The following is a 19,477-nucleotide window of genomic DNA, read 5'->3' as shown; positions in this document are numbered from 1 at the left end:
GGACCCAGGCGCGGAGCTCAAATTACAAGCAGTGCGTTTATTTACAGTGTGGTAGAAAGCAACAATGAATCCCAGTGTTATCCCCAGACTCCCGTGTTGTGTCCTCCTAGTGCTCTCTGCTCTCGTGTCAGCACCCCCCGGTGCTCGCTGCTCTCCAAGCCTTCCACGCTCCTCCTGCGGGAAACAATAGCGGCAGCTGTCAGGACACTCAGTAATGGCAGGCATACACTTATGGCAAAACCTAGACTGGGTAACTAACGTGGAGTCCCAAGCAATGATCCCGCGTCGGTGGGAGCTCCAAGACTCTCTAAAGTAGCTCCCCCGACGAGGCCTGATCAGTAGCAGGTGTGTGGCTTCGGGTGTGGCCAGTCCCCTAGCAGGGCCACACCCCCCCAGGCCTGACAGCGTCTATAAACAAGTACTCAGACACACAGCCACCCACACACACACACACACACACATATGTACAAGCACAGAGAAGGGGAAGCAACACCAACAATACATAATAATAACACAGGTCCATGACTGCCCAGGGGTCCTGGGTCTCCCAGTCCCTGGACCCTGACATCCCTCCTCATTATACTAGAGGACAATATGTGCTTTGTCCTACTGGTCATTGCTTTGCACAACATGGTAAAAAAAAAAGTATGCTCATCAAAGTATGCAAATCTCCAGTGCAATGGAGGCTTTTGAGGATACTTTCTGTGTATGTATTATTGTAGAGTCTACCTTACAATACGAAACACTTTGATGCGGCTGTTGTTGTGATTTGGCGCTGTATAAATAAAATTTCATTGAATATAGAGCACCTGCCTCCTCATTGTGCTGCCTGTTGTGGTTGTTATGACCAGTGCTTGACCCCACACATCAGTGATCCAAGATCAAAGATGTTTGAAAGCAGTATGGTGTGAAAATACGGCTCTTTGCAACACTTTGTACTTTGGGGTCATTTTTGTCCACGAGGACCACAAGTGTTATAAAATTCAATAAAAACCCCATAAATAAATCAAATTACTTAAAACTTATTACAATCATGCATATCATAGTACTGAATAACTTCTGTTATTTTCAGCCCATTTGATGAATAACAAATACATTTTTGATAGCAAAAGATTTCTTTAGAGGACAAAAATGACCCGTGGACATCACAAGGGTTTTAATAAAATATATTATTACTATTATTATATTTCAATCTCTTTTTACTTCAATGGTTTAAAAGTTTGATCATCCTTCAATTATCTCTTAAAAAACAGCGGGGACAGAGTCCATTTCAGCAGTTTACACCCTGGACAGGTCGCACCCTATTACAGGGTAACACAGAGAGACAGACAATCATTCATGCTCACATTCATGCTATCTATCTATCTATCTATCTATCTATCTATCTATCTATCTATCTATCTATCTATCTATCTATCTATCTATCTATCTATCTCTGAATATAATCTGTTAGCGTTACCACTGAATACCTCAGCCTACTGGTGACAAGGTTGTGGCTCTTGTGTTCAGAGTGAAAATCAAGGTATTGTCTTTCACATCACAAGTAGCCTGTTCAGTTGTACAGCTGCTGTAAGTGATAAACAGCAGCACCTGTTTTCCATAAGTGTAAATAAAGGCTGTGCCAACAGCAACATTTGATCTATATGTATGTCCAGTTCTGACCTTTGTGTTTTCAACATATCATTGATTTTTATTTCTCTGTACAGTGATGCTAAAATTTTGACTTTTTAAAAAAAAATGTTGTTTTCTTGTGGTAATAAAAGCTTCTCTCACGGCATCCATGTTTTTTATTAAATAGAAGGGAGAGAGGTAATTATTTTATAATTATGGTTTTTAATGTAAAAGGGAATTTAACCCATGCTAACCAGATATTACATACTCATATAGAGATCAAACATGGCTCATAGACAAAGTACTGTAATTACTGGGAGCAATATTGATTAAAAGGATTATATATAAATACTAGGGGTGCAACGATACACAAAATTCACGGTTCGGTTCGGTTCGATACTTTGGTGTCACGGTTCGATATTTTTTCGATACAAAAAAATGTTCATGCATTTTTAATTTGTCATTTATTAAAATTATAAATATATATTTTAACTCAAAAGTACAGTTTTTAAATTTAACCCTAACCCTTGTGCGTGTTTTTTATTTTGACAGCGAATGCGCACCTGCGGACCACTTATGTGCAGCCCTGGTTATTTAGCTCATCATATTGCAGCCACAGAAATTCTTTTGTCCATGAAACCATAAAGCTGCACTTTCTTTTTGCCTTATAGTCTGATTTGTCATAACTTCTCCGTTTTGTGGTAAGCTTTTCTTTGGCTGTCACTTCTTCACCCTGACCTGTCTTATTTGGCTCAGCAGAACTGAAATGCTTTTACACACTCACTCACATAAGCTCAGCGATTCTCTGCGCGATCAACCTCTCACATGTTTAAGCTTGCTGCGGGAGATTTCACTTGTCATGTTTGCATAGTAAGCTAACGATTAATAAGACGATGTCAGAGGAATTGGTGCACAAATTATCATCACTCACAGATCAGTGCTGTCGGTCTCTATACACAGTTCGCACGATTGCAAAGTGAAAGCAAAAAAACAAGCGCAAATTCAAACGCGACTTCAATATGTCACATATTGACAGTGGCTCACCGATGCCAATGACATAATTACCCAGCTACATTTCCGAAAGAATGCAGAAGCATTGACATATATTTTTCCTACAATAGCCCGACGGGCAGGGAAGAGAAAGATTTTGGTAGCCCGACTGAAAAAATCGCTAGCTCCAGGACGTCGGGCTAGCGATATTGCAAGCCCTGTATCTGATTGAGGAATCACTCATCTTTGGAAAAGAGAGTTTATTACAGAGAAATGTCTCTTTCCAAAATAAAAGCTATACTATCCGCTTCTTCTGGGCTATATTCTCAGCAGCATAAGGAGAATCATGTGCTAACAGCTGTCTAAATGACTCGGCTAAAGTTAGTAGCATGCTTGCTTTTTTTTGTCTGCTTCCACTTGTCTTTGCACTACGATGATGTCGGCGTAAATGTGCAGTCATATTCGTTGTGTTCCCGCTAGTGCTTTCAGGTTAATCTCGTTGAAATGACCTTAACGCCACAACACGGCAAATCTCCGTTAACGAGCTACCGCCGATCACTCCGTGCATGGGGCTAGACGGCCAACACGTTAACGAGCTAACTGCGCTAACACACTAGTTCACACCCATGTAATTGAGCATTGCATGGCACATTCAACATACTGTTTTACTTTAGTCCATGACTCGCTTACCTTCAGGGTCATACGTCACATGAAAACCAAAATAATTCCAAACGCCAGATCTGAATGACGTTCAATTTGCCTGTTGCAAGGAGAGCTTAACTTCTGTCTCGCTAGCTTGCCCTGCGCTCTTCCTTCTGACTATGCTGTCTGTGTTGAGCGCTCAGTGGATCTGCGCTCGACAGTGCAGCCTAGGCGGAGTAGTCGAACACAGATTCACTGAGCGCTCAACACAGACAGCATCGTCAGAAGGAAAATTGATAAAATAAATTACAAATGTTGTATTGTTCGATACATATGCGTACCGAACCGAAAGCACTGTATCGAACGGTTCAATATCGATACGAATATCGTTGCACCCCTAATAAATACAGGTTAGAGCCTTTTTTCCTCAATCGCAGTCCAGCAATGTGAGCGTTCTTTGCTGAAATGAATATGAGTTGAGTCATCAAACACACCGGCTGTAATTTGGTTGTTGTGAGGTCATGTTGTCAGTGTTGATGTTACACTGTGCTTGTTTGCTGTCAAACACACTTTGTGAAATTGTGCTTTTACTGGAAGCGCCCTCATTCGGGGCGTGCGTACAGCAGTGTGACGGTGTATATAGTGTACACACACAGTACATATGCCCCTGACCTATGTGCTGAGGTGAGGCTGTGTCATTGCCTCTATTCCATGCTTTGTGACGCCAAACGTTAGTTTTCAAAGGCAAACAAATATCACCTTTTGATTAGCTTTGCTTTATCTATTTCACTGCCAAAGTTTTAATTTCAGCTTCTCATAAAATCCTGTTTGCTGAGCGAGATTACACCAGAGACGTTATAAGGACTTTGATTACACCAATGCTTCATTTCCCCTAAAATGTCAGATGGCAGTCTCTAATGCCATGGATCCCTCCCTCAATCCCTTGAACCCACAGTCAAAGCCTTTTTTTCCTCCCTCTCTAAGAACTGTTTGTCTTGACAGGCTGCGGATGTCACCTTTAGTTGTGGAAAAGCTTTCTTTTAACATTACTAAAAAGGCTGAACCGAGGAAAACTACGGGCAGTTCTGCTCCATTTGATTACCTGTAGGGCATGAATGGGCTTTGCCTTCGGCATCACTAACACGTAGTCCTTGAACTTTACAGAGATGCCCTTGAGCAAGGTGTTTTACTTTCATTTTAAAATAGCTTATTGGAAACAGATGATGAAACCTTGTTTCTGTATTACAGTATTTAAGTGTGACTGCTGTGAATGAGTATGGGCAGCAAGCGAGGCGAAAACAAAGCTTGGATAAAAATATGGCACGGCAAATGATCATATCTCACATTCTGCAGCAGCTAATCAACTCAGCTGTTCTTCCATGCCAAGAATTTACAGCCAAAAAACCAGCACAGTGCTCCTAATCAGCTCTAAATGACAGCCCGGATCTTTAACCATTTGCCCTGAAACACTAGCACTTTCTCCTTTCCTCCAGTCTTAAACTTGTTTGGATTTATCTTGCACGTATAGGCAAAAAGTAAAACAGCATCACTCATTCAAACAGACATTCTGGAGTAGCATTAGTAGTAAAAAAAAAAAAATCCAGACAATATCTGACCAATCAAACATGAGTAAATACAAATATCTGAGTACTACTTGAACAGTTTTGAGGCAAACAACGCTCCTGTTTGTCTGCTGGAGTGTGGAGAGAAACAGGAAGAACGCTGTGACAGATTAGACACAGGGACAAACCAGACTGGACAGCAGCAAAATGCAAAGATCAAAATAGCTGAACCGAGAACTCTCAGCTCAGCATCTTTACCAACTTAAAAGGCAGCTATTAGCGCTACAAATGTAGTCAGTATAGCCTTTCACCATGAAACCTTCTATTTATTTATCTTTGTACACATTCAGACTTGTAAGGATATGAGCATACAAAATGAGTGTCTTGGGGTATATAGCTGGAATCTCACTTGCAATGTATTCTGTCATGTGGGACAGAGCATGAGCTGGCGGTTATATCACACTGAGTGTAACCCGGCGCTGTGGACAGGCCCACAGGCTTCCACAGCTATACCCTTGACTTCAAGGCAGGCATTAAAATGGAGGGGTGGTGGTAGTGGGGGTTGGTGGTGGTGGTGAGTGGTGGATTATTGGGTTGAGGGAGGCGATATAAACTGTGTGAGTATGTGCGTCTTCGGGGTGGGGGGGCTCTTCATCTTAACCCCTTTTCTTCCCCCTGACAGAGTGGCTGCCTTCCCCTCCTATCTTCTGTTCAATGCGATTATTAAATCTCATCAATCAAGTTCACGTTGTTATTCAGTTTAAAAGAAAAAAACAACTACATTTTCTACTTAAACAACAGAAAATACGCGTCACTGGGTGTCCTTGCAGATTCCCATTATTACGGGGGAGCTCGCTTCTGTTTTCACACACGAAAGAAAAACATTAGGAACTAAATTCAAGCCAGATCTGGGGCACAGCGGCGTGTTCCGCGTACACCTGCACGCCAGCAGACAGCGCTTTCTGTTTGAGCTGATACAACCCCGTGCGTAAAAATCTTTGGTACCTTGGTGCGTCAGGTGCAGCTCATTTCCTTAATGCAAATGCCCCACTCGCTGCGTGCTCTCACACTCTTCCACCTCCACAACAGTATCCTGCCCCGAGGAGCGACCGGCTGCCGCCTCTGCTCCTTTAAGGCAATGAGGAATTAAAGCGTCTGCAGGGGCAGGGGAGAGGGTTATTCTGTGTAATGCTCAGAGAGTCAGTGTGGTGCGATTAGAGAGCGGCAGCGGAGAAGATGCGCTTGCTCGCCTCTTGCTGGACGCACAGAGGCGATGAAGATGATCTGACTTTGGAGTCTGAGCAAAAAACCTGCTTTTCATTCTTCTGCCACCGCCCTCTCTCTTCTCTTTGCTTCTTTTCTCTTTTAGTTGTTTTAATTTTGTAACATTTTATTTATTCATTTATTTTTACCTTCAAGGATGATCCGTCTTCCAGTGTTTTATTCAGGAAACCTGAAACCGGACATTTTTCTTTTAAAGATTTAGTTTAACCATTTTTTCTAAATTTTAATTTTTGTTTGTTTCTTTCTTGTTTTCGGATTTAATTTCTTTTCCCAGGATCCGCTCTAACCCGGCTCTGACTCAGCATCACACACACACCTGGGCTTCACCCCTTCAGCATCCTTTTGAATAACAGGGACAAGCAGCAAGACGCGGAGCACAGGAAGGAGAGTCTGAGCAGAGCTCTCCCCAAGAAAATCACAGAGGCGCATTTATGCTCCGAGACATCCCAGAAACCAAATCAGTGTAACAAAAAAGTACGAAGGAGATATTAAAAGTAGAGACTTGGACCGGTTTGCTTCAAGACAGTGGCAAATGTTTAACCTTAGCCCAAGCGCACAGAAGAGAAACCCAGGGAGGCACCGGTCAGAGGAAGAAGAGAAAGCATAGCTTGGGGGGATTGAACGGAGCAGGGCATGTGGATATTGGCTTTTATCTTTTCCCAGAGCATCTTGAATGGTAAGTTGCACCTGCTCATATTTTTATTATTATTTTTATTATTATTATTATTATTATTGCTCATCACATACTGCAGAAGGCAAATCACTGGTAGACAGCTAAGTGACTGAGGAGGGAGGATGGAGGTCACCTGTGACCCACATGAAATGGATTTTATATGCTTGTCAAAAGGCTGACACCCCTGATAGAGGGGGAGAGACGGGCGAGGCATGAATTGCGTTTTAAATCCTTCAAGCTCTCCTACAAACCATTAGACCCATATCTGGCCTTCAGATATACACCCTGAACCAGGAGAAATAAAACGGCTATACCATGTTGTTAGTGTGCCTGTAGTCAGTCTGTTTAATTGCAATAGTTGGATATTATGTCAAGTTTGAATAGTTTTTCATTTGAATCATATTAATAATATTTGTTTTTGTTTTATACCAAATGATACTTATTTTTTTCTGTCACAACCTTGTTTCACTGTGGCCCTTAGTAATAAGTGACGTCTTTGATATAATGGACATTTGGTTTAACCCTTTCCCCATCCCCCACAGAGAGCATATTTTTCAAGTTCAAATGGCCTAAATTGACACTAAAGCATCAAAATAGGCCAGTTTATACAAAGATCCTTAAAGGCAGTCATTCGTATTTGCATTTTAACGTTTTGGGGTTTGTTTGTTTTTAATTAAAAAAATTAAATTATATTTCTGGCTTGAGCAGGGTGTTCGCAGCACCTGCAAAACGAGTTTTGTTACAAATGAGAGCTCAGCTTTTTGTTTATTTACCTTAAAATGTAGTTAGCAGAGAGAAAGCGTGCACCATTAGTACAAAATGTACCAATGATTGAGATAAGCTCAATCTGAATTGATTTTCGTGTTACTTTCTGCTGTACTTGAGTTTCCATAGCAACGTGGTCAGGTTCCCTCGGCCTCCTAGGGCAAGTGTAATTGTTGTCTCTTTCTTCCAGCAAACTTTCCTTTCCTTTCCTTTCCTTTGCTTTCCTTTCCTTCGTCTTTTGTCTCTGAAAAATGGAAACATACTGTAGATAAAATGGTTCTTGGGTTTCTTTTTTGCAGCTGGCTGAGACAGAATATTTGTATTAATAGTAGCACAGTACCGCCATCCAGCCAAAAAAATTCCATGTTCTCTGAAAGGGAGCTTTGGAAATTGCTTAACAATGTAACATTTAAGTTTAACCAACTACTCTGACTGAGAAATCTCATATATATTGAGAGGCAGTAGCTATGTTTCCCCATATAAGGCCAGTGCATAAATTATTATAATGCCCCTAAGACCAAAGTCCCAAACACCGGTCTATTCAAATATTGTTTTTATCCATCCAACTGTCTAAAACTCAAAGATGTGCACTTTACTTTAAGGTTTAATTTAAGAAGCAATAAAGAATCTGCACAACCGAGAAAGTCTAAGTGTCAAGATCGTTTGCAGTCGCTTGTCATGCGTTTTGATAAATGATGCATCGGTTATCAAAACAGATGAATTTCTCTTAATTCACGGTTAATGAATTTCAGCTTTAAATGGGTTCAAAAGGTAAGTGTTTTATTATTTCCTTTGCTTTATGATTTATTGCTGTATCTATAAGGCTTGTCAGTGATTTACAGCTCTTTGCTCCTGTTGTCCCCTGACTGATTACCATAATATAAGAGCTTTATTTTCAAAAGAAGCTCAGATATAATCAGTGAAAATGGCCGTGACTGAACCTTTGCAGAGTTTAGATTAAAAGAACAAAATGTGTTCACGCACAAATTTTGAAGACGGAGACAGACAAAGGAAGCGAGGAGGAAAAGGAAAAAAAAAGAGTAGCATAATCCTAAACTGAGTTTGCTGCACATCATCTGATAGATGCATCTTTAAAAAATAAATTAGATATCAGAGCTCTCTGTGAGAGTCCAGTGATACACTGCTGTGCACATAACGAGGCCTTCACAGCTGTTTGGAGTCTAATGGCTCAAAGAGGCCTTGCCTCCTCAGCAAGAAGATATGGAATGCATCTCGGGGCATTTGATTGCTGCTGATCGAGAAACATTTACATTATGGCTTTTAGGACATTATCGAAGAAAAATGGTCCAAAAGCTGATGGAGCTGAGGTCAGCACTCTGACTGTATTTACAGTATATTAGAAAGTGCCTGAGGGAGGCACAAAAAGTCTGGATGTCTCCGCAAAACATGCTCACCGATATCTAGGTTAAAAAAGGTGTATATGCTAATTAATACACATTTCCCCCAGGGACGGTGGGGAGGCCATGCAGACAATCAGAAATTGCCGTCATAGGCTAGAGTTGAGCCGAGAGCTTTATGGGGAAATAAACCTTCCAAATATTTGCATACAGCAAATAGCTGGAGCCTCGTGTCGTATGTTTCCAACAGCGCTGCTGCTACGAGGCATCAGTCATGAGCTGGGGCTCAGTCTGAGAAGCTAAGTGGACAATCAGTGTTTATCCAGTGGCATATGTTAATTGGCTTGTTAGGTGGAGGCAGCGCCTTGTCTAATCATGTGCTTTAATGCAAATCCAGTTCGCACAAAGTTCAGCCTTCTATTGTTTTAGCAGCCATATTCCATTAAATCCAAAGGTGTGCACGCCTGTGGTTTACGGTACAGCCAGCTGTACAATACAAAATGGCTGTGCCTATACGCGAACAGCCTTCTGGTTCAATGCTCGTTTTGTTTACTTTCCCGTTCCTGCTCTTCTCTCCTCTCTCCATCTTCCTCTGTTAAAACAAGTGGGAAAAAAAATGAAAAAGGGGAGACATGTTTTTGTGCATGCCTGGCGGACAGATAGGCGCTGCATAACTAGCAGTTTCCTCTGAAGTAGAGAGAAATCTATTTGCTTGTAGAAGCTGCTTGCATAATCCTTTAGTTACACTTGCCAGCTGTGAGCAAAGATATGGCGCTGTGGGATTTGGCATGAATATCATTGGGAGGACAAAAAAATGAAACTGATAAGTGTTTGTGCATAGGGTCCTTTGCATAATCCAGGATAACCCATAATCTGAGTTTCCCAAATAGATGTAGCGAGAAACCATTAATGAGAGCATATTGTTTGAAAAGAGAGCACATTTAAAGATAATGTGCACATTTCAAAAACTCTGAAATCAGAGATTAGGTTTAATTTGCTTTTGATTATTGGAAATTTTCTTAAACCAATACATTTTGAATATTCTACTCAAGAAAAAAAATTAAAATAAAAGAAGGAAGGTGTTGTCAAAGCCATAATCTGTGAGCCACGTATACAGTGCAGTCTGGTCTTTTTCTGGGTAACACCCTCATGAACACATTGTGGCCAAGCTAAAACACCTCGTCTCCCTTTTTCTCTCTTTGCTCCATATCCTTGTTTCCTTCTGTCTCGGTCAACAGTGTGCACTGCAATAAAGAAAAAACACATCACTCAACAGCTTTCAATACATCTGCCCAACCTCTTAGGGTATTTGTTTGCTCAGACTCCGCTGCCCCGGCACCTGCATTTTATACTTCTCTCTGCGTTATCGGACTGTAATAGACAGCTGCTGAAAGCTGGTGTGAAATATCTGTATGCTACAGTGTGCAGACCCTGATTCGCAGAGGCCTATAATATCTAAATAATGGGATGAAACACTCTCGGGTATGAAATGTTTACATATTTTTCCCCTTTACTGGCATAATTTGTGAAAATCACTTGATGTACCGCCTAAAATTTAGAGCCACCATATCTGTAGCGGCTCAATCTGACGATGAATAAGCAACAAGTAACAGGATGTAAATAATATTTTGCCTCCAAGTTAATAATTGCTCAATTTAACAGGGAGAGTCCTTTGGTGCAATATGGTGTAGCTTTGTTTCTTCACAGCATCAGCACTGTAGATGCCTAAAATGAATCAAAAATGATCACTAATGTGCTTTAAGCCGTCTAAACCACAGCGCAGCTTAAAGTTATAAAGATGAAACTGGTTTAGCTTTTTTCATGATATCTGTTGATTTCAAAAAATGTATTATTGTCAAATTAGTTAACGTTAGCAGCATTTGTCTTACTGCATACAATAAAGTGTACATTTAAATAGAAAGAATCCACCTATGAAGATGGCCTCAGTTTTCACAGTTTCTGCAACATGGCTCCCACTGTTTTGTCTTCGCTGTGTGTTTATAGTCTGTCTCTCATTCCCATGTAACATTAACATTTCATTATCCAGAGGAAACAATAGAAATATACAAAAGGAAAAAATAATGGAAGTCTCCGCATCCAGAAAGGTTAAAATATTGATGGGGTTGCAGGTAAATGACTCAAAATCTGAGCGAGAGGATGAAAATGTGGGCTATAAGGAGAGCGAGCAAGGCGAAGAGGGGAAGACATCACTTGTAAAGCTGGGCTCTGAGGGGGCTTGGGCGCATAATCAATGAAGTGAAGTGTGTGTGTGTTGTATCTGTGGCGTCGAGTCGGCTTCACAGAAGCCAATCCTATTTTTACAGGGTAGACAGGTCTGTTGCTATGCTCTTTGAGAAGGTCTCCCGCAGCTTGGAAAAAGACACAGATTCAATTGATTATTGATGATTTGATCCATTATACACTCAAAGGAACGTGTTGACACCAGCAGAAATAGACTCTGTACTTATTCATTTCTTTTTAGGGAGAGGTGTGAATGCAGGGAAGACACATGCTGTCTAGAAAAAGGTGAGCATGACGAGCTCGTTTTAACTATTTATTAAGTATTTCATTATTTACTTCTAAAACTCTCAGCTAAAGCGCGTAACCGGTTCAGTTATCGGTTTAAAATGTTTCGATAAAAGTGAAATAAAATCATGTGATTGGATTTTGGTTGAAAGCACAACATTAAAAGGTCGATATCAGAGTGTCATTGTAAGCTTTGACTCAAAGAAAAGATGTTTGTCTGTCTCTCTTTGTGGTAAACATGTAGCTAAACTGATGCTTAAGTGATTAAACATACTGTACAGGCGGGATTATTGTTCACAAACAAGTCACTCAGATTGCCTCCTGTGTGTTTTTTTTTTTCTATTTTATGTCATCTTGTCCAGATGTCATCTATTAGACATCAGATTAGGAAGAGTGGTGTTGGATTAGCCAATCCGGAGCCAGAATCATCTTAGATTAGATTATAGTATATGGACATTTGGGTCGCTGCAGTGGCTCTGCTCAGCCAAAATAACATTAAGTCAGTGTTACACTGCTAGACACTACACAGACTGTAATCAGCAGACGAGCAGAAGGAGGATGACGGCATTACACAGAAGGATATAAAAAACAAAAAAATCCTGCTTTTTTACAACTCAATTACAGTTTGCCAAAAGCTGCCCAACTTCACCAGAAAAAAAAATCAACACTGTTCTTTTCATAAGGGGGTTAAAACGGCAGATGCCCACATAGCCTCTTGTGGTTGTGTGAACAATTGCATGTAAAATCTTAGAATTTTCCAGATGGTTAGTTGTGTGGCCACCGCCACGCCTTATCAGGAAACCCATACAAATGTTAGACAAGCTTCTGGTGTGTGATTTAGTTTGTGGAAGGTGCTTAAATGTAATAATAATATTGATAATACTAAATAAAACTGCCTTTAAATAACAGCTACAAACAGGACGTGAACCCAAGACTCGTGTGCTTCTACATCCAGTAAATGTGAACTCTTTGTATTACCTCACCTGACTCCTAAAGGCTTCCTGGCACAGAGTCTTTTTCACCATCTGTCTCACAGAGGCACTAGACCAACAAATCTGCCCACCCTCACGTCCCGTATGTCATTTTAAGATTCATCAGCACTAGTGGCATTTTGTTGTTGAGGGATATGAGGATGTATTATGGAAAAGTCTACAACAATAGCTTTCCTAACAGGAGGTGTCCTCAGACTGCAGAAAGCCCAGAAATCTGAGCGTGTGCAAAGAAGGTGATCAGGCCTTCAGTACAGACAGCCCTGCTAATAATAATGGTTATTTATGGTTATTTATTTATTCGTTGGCAAGTAAAATCGACGAGCTCTCAGCACTGGTACGGAGTCAGAGGGAATACCGAGAGTGTAGCCTGATGTGTTTCACCGAATCATGGCTGCACCAGGTCATTCCCGATGAGAATGCTTCCGTGGAAGGCTTCCACACTGTTCGGGCGGACAGGGACAGCATCGCTAGCGGTAAGCGTAAAGGAGGTGGGCTTGCTGTTTTAGTTAACAACCGGTGGTGTAACCCTGCCAACATAACAATCAAAGAAAGGATTTGTTGCCCGGACACTGAACTGTGTGCTGTTGGACTCAGGCCGTATTATTTACCCAGGGAATTCTCTCACGTCATCTTGGTGGCTGTTTATGTTCCCCCCTCTGCTAACCCCGCAGCTGCATGTGACACTATCCACTCTGCCATAGCTCGGCTACAGACTCAGCACCCGAGTGCCTTTATTGTGATCTCGGGTGACTTCAACCATGTATCACTGGACAATACACTACCAACATTCAAACAATATGTGGACTGTCCCACCAGGGGAGAGAAAACTTCAGACTTACTGTATGCTAACGTCAAGGATGCATACAGCTCCTCCTCCCTCCCCCCACTTGGTAGGTCAGATCATAACCTGATTCACCTCACCCCCCGCTATGTGCCAATTGTGAGGAGGGAACCTGTGACCACCAGGACTGTTAGGAGGTGGTCAGAGGAGGCAATAGCGGAACTACAGGGCTGTTTCGAGGTGACCGACTGGGAAACACTCTGTGAGCCTCACGCCGAGGACATCAATGGGCTTACTGAGTGTATCACAGACTACATAACTTTCTGCACCGACTCCATTGTTCCAGCTCAGACTGTTCATTGTTACCCAAATAACAAGCCGTGGGTGACTAAGGACATCAAAGCCCTCCTCAACAACAAGAAGAGGGCTTTCAGAGGGGGCAACAAAGAGGAGGTGAGGAAGGTCCAGGTGTTACTAAAGGACAAGATCAGAGAGGCTAAGGACAATTACAGGAGGAAGCTGGAGTGGAAACTCCAGCAGAACAGCATGAGAGAGGTGTGGAGGGGCATGAAGACCATCACTGGATTCAGGCCAACCAACAGCAGGGGAGCTGAGGGAGGTGAGAATAGAGCCGACGAGTTGAATCTGTTTTTCAATAGATTCGACACCACAGTGTCTGCTCCCACCCCCACAACCTCACCTGCAGTCAGCCTGGAATCCAGAGCCACACCACTGTGCCAGCCTCTCTCTTCACATGTTGCCTCCTGTGAGATTCCTGACACCCCTCCCCCACCCATCACCTTCACTCAATACCAGGTTGAGATGCAAATGAGGAGACTTCACTCAGGCAAGTCTGCTGGACCAGACGGAGTGAGTCCCCTTGTCCTCAAGGCCTGTGCCCCCCAGCTGTGTGGAGTCTTTCATAAACTGTTTATGCTGAGTCTGAGTCTGCAGAGGGTCCCGGTGATGTGGAAGACATCATGCCTCGTCCCTGTACCAAAGACGCCTCGTCCCAGTGGCCCCCAGGATTACAGGCCCGTGGCACTGACCTCCCACATCATGAAGACCCTGGAAAGGCTCATCCTGGACCAGCTGCGACCCATAGTAAGACCACATCTGGATCCCCTTCAGTTCGCTTATCAGCCTCGTCTCGGAACAGAGGACGCCATCATCTACCTGCTCAATCGTGTCTACACCCATCTGGACCAGCCGGCGAGCACTGTGAGGGTCATGTTTTTTGACTTTTCCAGTGCTTTCAACACCATCAGGCCGACCCTCCTGGGTGATAAGTTAGCAGCGATGCAGGTGGATGCTTCTCTGGTGTCCTGGATTGTTGATTACCTGACAGGAAGACCACAATATGTACGTCTCCCACAGTGTGTGTCTGACAAGGTGATTAGCAACACAGGGGCACCACAGGGGACTGTCCTCTCCCCCTTCCTCGTCACCCTCTACACCACAGACTTCAGCCACTGCACAGAGACCTGACATCTTCAGAAGTTTTCTGATGACTCTGCGGTGGTTGGATGCATCAGCAGGGATGATGAGACAGAGTACCGGGCTGTGGTCGACTCCTTTGTCACGTGGTGTGAGCAGAATCATCTGCAGCTCAACGTGGCAAAGACCAAGGAACTGATCGTGGACTTCAGGAAGACCAGGAAACACTTGACCCCTGTTTCAATCCAGGGGGTCAGTGTTGACATTGTGGAGGACTATAAATACCTTGGAGTACACATTGACAATAAACTGGACTGGGCTAAAAACACCACAGCACTTTACAGGAAGGGCCAGAGTCGTCTCTATTTTTTGAGGCGACTGAGGTCCTTCAACATCTGCCAGAAAATGCTGAGGATTTTCTATGAGTCTGTGGTGGCCAGTGCGATCCTCTATGCTGTTGCATGCTGGGGGAGCAGGCTGAGGGTCGCAGATGCCAACAGACTTAATAAACTGATCCGTAAGGCCAGCAATGTTGTGGGGATGGAGCTGGACTCCCTCAAGGTGGTGTCGGAGAGGCGGATGCTGTCCAAGATAAAGACAATGTTGGATAACACCTCCCACCCACTCCATGACATGTTGGTCAGTCACAGGAGCTCGTTCAGTGAGAGACTGAGATTACCGAAAAGCACCACTGAACGACACAGGAAATCATTCCTGCCTGTGGCCATCTCCCTGTACAACGCATCCACTTAACACACTGTTTGCTGCTACAACTACACATGTTTCTTTTCCAAATATTTATTTATAAGTGACTTATGTATGTATGTATGTATATATATGTATATATTGTACTATTCTTAGTTAGCGTATTGTCTGTCTTGTCTTAATGTTGGTTTAAAATGGAGCACTGTAACAAAAAATAATTTCCCCCAGGGATCAATAAAGTATTCTGATTCTGATTCTGATTCTGATTATTTTCTCCTCCTCCTCCTCTCCCGCTTTCTCTTTTCTCAGTGTTTGTGCCCAGGCCTCCTGGCAGATAGATGTGCAGAGATTACACCTTCTAATTGGTGCTAGCGGCTGTGGGACAGTGTGGTTCACTGTAGTTTAGTGCTGTGTAGACTGGTTTTTATGTAGTGTGGATTTGTAGTAATGATGATAATGACTTCAGAATGGCAAATTTGCTGTTTAACAGAAAACTGCACTAAAGCATGTAAAGTAATGAGATCACAATAGGCTAAACAAAAGTGTGCATTTTTTCCATTAGCAGATTTTTGTTCTTTATTATTATTATTGTTAACTTTCGTAAGTGCTGGTAATGACTGAGTAGATCATGGCCTTTATTATTGATTAAATCATGGTTCAAAATATTAGTAGAAGTGGACTGACATTCCAGTCTTATTTAACATGAACAATTTGCATAAATAAGTATGAAACAGTTTTTCTCTGTTTCACAGACTATCATCTACCATTGATCATTTCTTAGGTATTTATTGTTTCTTGTTTGCATTACATGCAGTTTGTGCCAAACCTGTTATTATATCCTTCTGGCTAATTTATTACAGAAGCTCTAAAAGGAAGCAAAATTCATTTGATACTCTACTACCTGGAAAATGTAGTTACAGCATATCACTTTTCTGAGGGGTTAAAGTTTCTCTAAAGCAGGATGAGACAATGTTTCAAAGGAGCTATAGTGGTAGTTTTGTTAGCTTGTATTTTATAGCCATCTTTTGGTTTCTGCAAACACATATTGAGGTTTGACACTTTGTCTATACTTTGGAAGTGAATCAGGCTGCACAAATTACCTGACACAACTCACATGATGAATGATAAAGTTGTTAATTTGTGATATAATTGGAGATGACACTGACCTGGCTATGGGACGGCAATGCTATCTCACTCCTTTGAATCTGAGGCTTTTTGTGTCACTCACAAAGTGCGGAGAAGTGATAGATAACGATCTCACAATGAAACAGGAAGTGTTGCTTTTCTATTAGCTGCACATTTCGCAGTGTATTCATCTGCAGGAACACGACATCCACACGCACATACATATGCATGCTCTATGTCTGCCATATGCCATTTATGAACACAGGCTCTGTGTGACGCCTCTCCCTGTGCAAGTGTATCTGTGTAAGTATGTGATTCTGGTTGCATTTGTCACTCTTTTTTCCTGGGGTGTGTGTGTGTCAGGTCTGATTAAAGTTAACCCCTGTGAGGCGGCTGGTGCACCCCTCCTCTGTCTCTCCTTCTGCTCTCCCTCCACTCCTCCGTCCCTCTATCACTCCATCCCTGGTCTCCTTCCTCCTGGCAGTCTGACAGCACAGGAGAATATGCTCCCTCAAGGTCTCACCCTCCCTTTCTGGCTCCCGCGGGTGCCGTTTCCGTGGAAACAGTGTCAGAGTTGACTGGGTGGGTGCAGATAGATGGCTGCCCTTTATCGGACTACACCACTGGTCCATTAAACGCTACCAGGCAGGACCTGTGCACACACACGCACCCCTCTGTTCTCACCCTGAATGGACCGTTCCACCTGACACGCGTGAATATTAGTCGGCCCAGGCAGAGTGTGTGTGTGTGTGGTTGTGTGTGTGTTTGTGCTTTCTTTGTCAGTGTGGATATTGAATGTCTGTGCTTATTACTGCCTATGTGCAGCCTGTGCATGTATGTGTGTGACTGACTGGCAAAATCTCTCATTGAACTGGACGTATTTGGGGAGAATTTCTGTGCAAGTGTCTTCCTTCCTCTCTGTCCTTGGGAAAGAAACAAAATGGAGACTGTTTTTTTTTCCCTTGCTTTGTCTCCCTCCGCTCGAAATGATGTAGCAAAGACAGCCAGATCCCTCCACAGCTAGCTTTAGTGAGAGTGAATGCGACCGCTCTGTTTAAACAACTGTATTATTGCACTCTCATAAACATGACTGGAGTAATTGACTGTTAAATTATTTAAATGCAGACAGTTGCAGTTTGTGTTGAGACCACACATCAGCAGGGAGCAACGTGGACAAGCCAACACAGATGCAAAATTTCTTAATTTAAAAAGGAGTTGATGGAAAACACCTGGCTCTTTGGATCTGGCTGGAACATCAAAATATACATATTACATGAATTAAAACCTATCATGTATCATTCAATCTCCTTTTGTTCCCACATTGGTGTTTTTACTCTTCTACAGTTGATACTCTACACCTTATACAGCTACGATAAACCAGCCTCGAACCAAATGCAGCTGTAGGCTCATGAGTAAAAACCTCCAAATGAAAATATGTCTCAGTTTGCACATGCTTAAAGCCAATGAGCCCTTACTGGAAAGAAACATTTGCAACAACCTTAAATGATCTGAAAACGTTTAATATCGAAAACATGTCATTTGTAGAAAATTATTTTACTATTTTGGACACCCGTTGGAAATGGGGTTCCCAGGCACTAATCTGAGAACCACTGACCTGACCAGTTGCATTGCACCAACTGCATATGAAGTCTTGACTCAACCATGTTTTTGCCATATTTGAGTGGCAACATATTAGAAAACTTTAACAGGGACGCATCTTATCAGTACATAACATCCCCCACCGCACCCCTCCCGACACAGTATTAAAGTAATTACCTCATGCCAGATCCCGACTGAGTTTAGTAGCATGTGATAATCCATGTAGGCGGCATATGGGAGGAGGGGAATTAGAAGTCCAGAAGAAAATAAAGAAATTAAAGCATCCTGGTGGCTTTCTGCAGACCTGTAGGAGGGAACACTCAGCTTCTCCATGTCACTCCAAGGGTGGGTTTGTGCATGCATGTTTGGGAACGTTTGAGAAGGAGTGACATGATTTGTAACTGTGTTAAGATATTTTTACATCTGAAGAGGGGTGTTGCATGCCAAGTAATTGCGTACCAGACAGATGGTGTAATTAATTACTAGGGGTGCAACGATACACAAAATTCACGGTTCGGTTCGGTTCGATACTTTGGTGTCACGGTTCGATATTTTTTCGATACAAAAAAAATGTTCATGCCTTTTTAATTTGTCATTTATTAAGATTATAAATATATATTTTAACTCAAAAGTACAGTTTTTAAATTTAACCCTAACCCTTGTGCGTGTTTTTTATTTTGACAGCGAATGCGCACCTGCGGACCACTTATGTGCAGCCCTGGTTATTTAGCTCGTCATATTGCAGCTACAGAAATTCTTTTGTCCATGAAACCATAAAGCTGCACTTTCTTTTTGCCTTATAGTCTGATTTGTCATAACTTTTCCGTTTTGTGGTAAGCTTTTCTTTGGCTGTCACTTCTTCACCCTGACCTGTCTTATTTGGCTCAGCAGAACTAAAATATATATCCTGCTGCTTTTACACACGCACTCACATAAGCTCAGCGATTCTCTGCGCGATCAACCTCTCACATGTTTAAGCTTGCTGCGGGAGATTTCACTTGTCATGTTTGCATAGTAAGCTAACGATTAATAAGACGATGTCAGAGGAATTGGTGCGCAAATTATCATCACTCACAGATCAGTGCTGTCGCTCTCTATACACAGTTCGCACGATTGTGTTAAGAGATTTTTCTACATTATACAATATAACCAAATCTCTATAATACAATATAATCAAGTGTGCCTTATATTTTGTGTGTTCATATATTTTCACATAACCAAGCTTATTGTTAAGGAGAACATAATGCATTCCTTACCTCAGTGTGTGATGTCAGATAAGCATGATATACTTCTGCATCGTTATTTTCAGTGTATGTGTGCAAGGTCAGATAAGCTGAGATAATGCCTGACCTCTCCCTTTTCTGTTAAAAGAGGAAGTACTATGTAACCAGTTTTACCCTATAAATAAAGAACCAAGCCTGCGCTCA

At 42.2% G+C, this 19,477-nt stretch overlaps 1 protein-coding gene and 1 long non-coding RNA gene across 4 annotated transcripts in view; one reads left to right on the top strand and one right to left on the bottom strand.

The window, feature by feature from the left end:
• Positions 1–17: 17 nt before the first annotated feature.
• On the bottom strand, positions 18–561 carry LOC145419903 (uncharacterized). Its single transcript, XR_013901163.1, has 2 exons — positions 260–561; positions 18–174 (listed from the first exon to the last, which is right to left on the bottom strand). It is a non-coding gene; the product is annotated as an uncharacterized LOC145419903 (long non-coding RNA).
• A 4,992-nt stretch (positions 562–5,553) lies between these two features.
• The window catches only part of LOC113032515 (low-density lipoprotein receptor-related protein 1-like), a 28,770-nt gene continuing 14,846 nt past the window's right edge, over positions 5,554–19,477 (top strand). For all 3 annotated transcript variants that reach the window (XR_013901161.1, XM_080288333.1, XM_080288332.1), the window contains exon 1: positions 5,554–6,765. The gene's annotated coding sequence lies outside the window, so the exon portion shown is untranslated. The remainder of the gene's footprint in view (positions 6,766–19,477) is intronic.

Source organism: Astatotilapia calliptera, chromosome 14 (genome assembly GCF_964374335.1).
Source record: "Astatotilapia calliptera chromosome 14, fAstCal68.1, whole genome shotgun sequence".
Classification (NCBI taxonomy): domain Eukaryota; kingdom Metazoa; phylum Chordata; class Actinopteri; order Cichliformes; family Cichlidae; genus Astatotilapia; species Astatotilapia calliptera.
This window is presented reverse-complemented; position numbering and strand designations above follow the sequence as displayed.